The following is a 5,442-nucleotide window of genomic DNA, read 5'->3' on the forward strand; positions in this document are numbered from 1 at the left end:
GCACTTTGTATTGCGGTACCCGAGGGGCACGGACTAGGAGAGGTGTGCCAGCTTTTGGGGCTCGAATGAGGGTGGCTCGCGAGAAGGCAAAGGAGAAAAAATGCTTGCGAGGGCACCTGCCTAGCCCCCTCGGGAGGCATGCGAGAGAGAGAACACGAGCAAACCCGAGCCGGAAAAATGCAGTGACAGATGAGGGAATCAAATCAGCAAGGAACGCCAGGGCAAACTTCGATTAAGGAAAAGCGAGACAACTACGGAAAGCAAATGAAAAGCCGCGCCCGGCACCTAATCTAGTCTTCAAGTCTTCTCACCACCGCGAAGCTAAGTGCTACCACTAGACGTGGGCGGGAGCCCTAGGGCCTGAGACCGGCGCTCCTGAGACTCCGGGGCATGTACAACCCCAACTCACTATTACATGAGAGTGTCATGGGCGGCGATTCTTCACAGGAACCGGGCCTTCTTCATAGGCTCTAGGCCTTTCTTCACAGGCTCTGGGCCTTGCTTCATGGGTAAAACTTCCGGAGGTGCTGGATGTTCCAGGTGTTTTGGATAGGTACCCCGTCTTGTGTCTCCAGGCGCACGGCGCCAGGCCTGGAGATGTGGACGAACTTGAACGGGCCCTCCCACATTGGTGAAAACTTATGCAGCCCTTCCCTGGAGAGACCCGCCTCAGGACTAGGTCACCCATCTCGAGTGTCCTGGAGCGGATGTTGCGGTAGTGGTATCACTATAATAGGAACCCCCCTTCAACAATGCATCGATGTGTTGCCTTTTGTCCATATAAGCGTTGCTAAAGTCTACACCAACGAATTATTATGCGTTGTCGTTGGTGGCATTGCAAGGGTCTACAACAACGTATATAGATCCGTTGGTAATCTCAAGAATAATGTGTTGCAAGCCAACAACAGATTCATCCAACGCTTCTATGTGTTGTTGTTTGCACAAATAGAATAACCACTATATATATTCATTTATAACAGTAGGTTGTTCAAATAGCAGTACATGACACCTTTTTTTGAGCTCGCACTACAAGGTACAACTTCAGTAAAATTCGTAGAAATGAAACTAATATATTGATTCAATGGCATAATTTGTTACATTGCAATGCAAGTATCGTCTATTAGGAGTACATCAATTTCCTAGAAAATGAAACATTTTAAAGCATATAAATTTCTAAAATTCTGTGAACTGTCTTCACTCTCCTCCAAGTACCAAAGATCAGCATAAATTATCCAAGGATCCAAGTAATCACCTAGTATTGAACTTCTCATCAACCTATAAAGAAAAAAGCATAATACTATTCAGTTATAAATTCGAAATTTGAAGTCTAAAAATATACATGCTATGCATTCTACGGAAAGGATCCACATAAAAATACCACGTGTCCAAGAGAAGATGTTTCGGAGAACAGACATAAGCATATGTATGTCTTACACATAACTTAGTAGAGTTCAGATTAAGACACTAATGATGTGTTTGGTTCGCAGAAAAATAGCGGTTTCTGATTTCAATGCTTCCTGAAACCATACCATTCACCTGCAATGTCTTTTATAGCTGTGGTTTCTGATACAGGACTTCACAAAACTAAAAATGCCCAGATCGAAGCTGATTGGAAACTGAAACATATCTGCACCAACCAAATGAAGCGTGTTTTCCATAGAGCCAATCGGAAGCAAAGCTTCCCAATACGATAAAATCAATATGTTTCTGGAGCCGAACGAGACGTGTCGCAGGCATCTTTGATCAATCGGATGTGCCTAGTCACTATCAACAACCATCAACATGTATTTACTACTAACAATTATCCAAAGATTGTATTATATTAATAATGAGATGAATTCAACAACCAACTAGGTGGTAAGTACTTAGATAACAATAATATCGACTAAAGAATTGTATTTCTTTTTTCCAAAGGACTCTGCACTAATTAGTTTTGCTTTCTATGATGTATTAAGAGAGAAAATATCGATGCCATCAGCTTGAAAACCGTCACACAAAACTGCGTAGTTACCTGACAACTACAACTTTGGACATTAGAAATTTTCAATCCATGAGTGCATTCTCAGAACCTGTAGAAGGAACAACATGAAAAAGGAACACATCATCAGATTTGGGGCAGTTGGCATTGTTAACTGTGAAATGGAAAAGGGGTGTTGTTGGATAACTTTCTAATCCACTCTGCTTGCCATCATGCCTGGCCTGAGCCCCTGACGCAGCCTTGCTGGATAGCATGATCTAATTATTACAGACAAGATCATGCCCTAATTAGTATAGAAGAGAGGACATGAGAGAATAATTCATTAGAAGTTAGGAAAGATAAATCGGAGGTACCATACTAGACTGAGCCGCTATAGGAAGTTTGGTTCCACTCTGACCGCAACACCACCACAATCTGAGATGAGGACATCAGACACAAACAAATATTTAGAAGAGATGAGCCACGACTATGGTCTTGGCCGCCCTAGATGGGGCATGAATTCGTTTGGGCTTCTCTAGGAAAAAGTTTGGATGTTTTGTTTCTAGAGAAAGTGAGATCCAAGATGTTTACAGAAGAAGAGAAATTGATTTGCCACTAATTAATTGTTGAAGACCAACCTAGTACATAAGCTAAATGCATATTTATGAAAATGCATCAAAAGGAGACCTATGTAATGGCTGAACAGTCTGAATAAAAGCAGACCATGGCTGATTAGTTTTTCTTTTCAATACTTACCTAGTTTTAAGAAATACTACCCATAAGCCATTGCTGCCAATGTGGCATATTATATATCAAAAGAATTTGATCTTTGTGACCTTTTAGCTTCCTTATGTTGTATCATTTGTCATGCCATTCAATAACTGAACATCAAAATCTATAGGAATGTACAAAATAGGGTAATAGCGAATGGGTTACCTTACTCTCCGATGATGTAGTAATCTGTACATATCTATCTGCCCTGAAGCTGCATGCCATTAAAGTAAGTTAATCCCTTACAAATCAGCAAAGGCAAGCTAAAGATCTTAACACAGTCCTATTTATTTGTGCATCTATTGTCAACTGTTTGAAACATGACCTGGAAACTTCATACCAAAATCACAGCTACTCCAAGTATTTAGAGACTGACAAACTGTTAGCTTTCATCTAGTAGGCACAAAAAATTCATGGAAAAAATCACATGATGATATACAGGTGGAAAATATAATTAGATACACTCGACACACATCTTATTGGTGGTCAGGAAAGTTTGTGCTACTAACCTACTTGTCATGGAGCAGTACAACTTCAGCGCAGAATTGATTTGCAGAGCTTGGAAATTTCATGGTATGACAACCCGAAGCCAATGTAGAGGAAGCCTGGAGCTCCTACATAGATGTCAATAGAGTTAATCATATGTTCAATGCATGTTTTATCTTGAAAACAGAAGGGGCGAATCATCAACAACTGAACCGTAGCTACATTACGCGCCCATAAGGCAATTTGTGTCAGATCCAACCTGCAGTCAAGATTAAGCGCCGACATAGGTAGCCTGCGAGGCACAACACCGTCAGGCCTGAGCGCAGCAACTCGTGTGCAGACGCGAGGTAGTGGGCCTAGAAACCATTGGTGAGAGAATCGTGCCAGACACCCGTGGCACTAGGGTTCAGAATAAATCACTTGTGTATATAACAGGAAGGTTACAATCCATACTTCGACACTATGCAATGGTGTGCACCACGATTCATCTGTGTGTGCTCCAAATAAACAAACAGGGTACCAGTTCATGATCATTGTTGTTGGTTTGAACTGAAGGTGAGCATGTGTTACCACCAAAACCTGTGATACCAATAGTTCGAAGTTGCATATCAATTTTTCCAGAACGTGCTCTTATGGAATAAACAGTTAAAGATTACAATGATTCGGAGGAATTGTGCATGTCTCTCAAGATGTGTGTTGTTACCGGCCCTACAATGTTGCTGGCTCCACCTCCTCCCTCTCTCCATCACCACCAACCTCCGACAGTCAAAACCCGTGCAGAGCCGCCCCGGCGAGATCTGTTTCTCCCGGAGTCAAGTGTCGCGCTCACGAGTTGGGGGACCTCGTGGAGGCAGGTAGTGGTCTACGCGGTGGGGGGCCACGGCGGCGGGGTGGTTCCTCCAGGGCTCCGGCGCTGGTGCCTGCTTGCAGCGGAGAGGTACGGTGGAGGCGGTGGTCGGTGGTGCACGGAGCTACTGCTCTCATGTACGCTTGGGCCCAGATCTGGCCAGGCCAGTTCGGCAGCGGCGGCTGCTCGCGCACGCATGGTGGCCTGCTGCGGCCATCATGGAGGCTGGGGGCTCGCGGTGTGGATGGCTTGTGGTGGCGCTAGTATGTTCCTCAAAACAATTGGCGGCGGTGGCGGCAGCGTCATAGTCATGGAAGTTGGGCGAGAAAGGGGAATCAGGCGAGAGGGAGATAGATGTTTGATAGAAAATTGTATTTTTGGGTACGGGGAGGTTAGCTCAAAGTGTGGGAGGGGTGGGGAGGTGGGAGGTGGAACAAACAACACGTGTTATGTATCATTGGTAGATATCCGTTGCGATAGGTGGATTTTTGTTGTAGTGTATCGCCGCAGTGCTAGCCGGTACCTCGCCGCCTGTAGTGCAGCTTCACGGCGACGTTCCTCCCCCTGCTGCGTCTCATCAAACGTCAGGACCCGTGCGGAGCGATGCTTGACCTCGTGAGGGAGGACTGCTTCTGCTCCGTAGACGAGGAAGAACGGGGTTTCGCCCGTTGGCTTGGTGGCGGTGGTGCGTATCGACCACAGCACGGACTGGAGCTCATCGTGCCAGCCCCTGCCACATGCTTCGAGCTTCTTCTTAAAGGTCCTGGTCTTGAGGCCCCTCAGGACCTTCGCGTTGGCGTGTTCGGCCTGGCCATTGCTCCTGGGGTGTGCTACCGAGGCGTAGCAGATCGGCGTTCCAAGGTTAGCACAGTAGGTTTTGAAGAGGTTGCTAGTAAACTTCGAACCGTTATCTGTGATGATGCGGTTGGGGACCCCGAAGCAGCTCACGAGGCCATTGACGAACTTGACAGCCGAGTCGACTGGGATGGTACGGACGGCTTCTACTTCCGCCCACTTGGTGAACTTGTCGATGGCGACGTAGTGATAGCGGTAGCCCCCTGGCGCCCGAGGGAACGGGCATAAGATATCTAGACCCCAGACCGCGAACGGCCATGTGAGCGGGATAGTTTGAAGGCCCTGAGCAGGCTGATGGACTTGCTTGGCGTGGAATTGGCAAGCTTCGCAGGACTTCACCAGCTTGGCTGTGTCACTGAGTGTTGTAGGCCAGTAGAATCCAGTACGAAACACCTTGCCGATGAGGGTTCGTGACGACGAGTGGTGTCCGCAGTCCCCACCATGTATGTCAATCAGCAACTCCCTTCCTTGATCGCTGGTGATGCAGCGCAGCATGACATCGTTCGGTCGTTTCCTGTATAACTCA

The 5,442-nt window shown here is 46.4% G+C and overlaps 1 long non-coding RNA gene across 6 annotated transcripts; it reads right to left on the bottom strand.

Moving 5' to 3' along the window:
* Window positions 1–1,056: 1,056 nt before the first annotated feature.
* Window positions 1,057–4,476, bottom strand: LOC125551420. 6 transcript variants are annotated; one of them, XR_007302561.1, is made up of 7 exons: window positions 3,927–4,476; window positions 3,474–3,793; window positions 3,238–3,342; window positions 2,894–2,942; window positions 2,332–2,392; window positions 2,012–2,235; window positions 1,057–1,275 (listed from the first exon to the last, which is right to left on the bottom strand). It is a non-coding gene; the product is annotated as an uncharacterized LOC125551420 (long non-coding RNA). The 6 variants fall into 6 exon arrangements; XR_007302557.1 differs by having other exon boundaries at window positions 3,918–4,476; XR_007302560.1 differs by having other exon boundaries at window positions 3,871–4,476.
* Window positions 4,477–5,442: the final 966 nt, after the last annotated feature.

The sequence above is a fragment of the Triticum urartu genome, chromosome 4, assembly GCF_003073215.2.
Source record: "Triticum urartu cultivar G1812 chromosome 4, Tu2.1, whole genome shotgun sequence".
In the NCBI taxonomy this organism is placed as follows: Eukaryota; Viridiplantae; Streptophyta; class Magnoliopsida; order Poales; family Poaceae; genus Triticum; species Triticum urartu.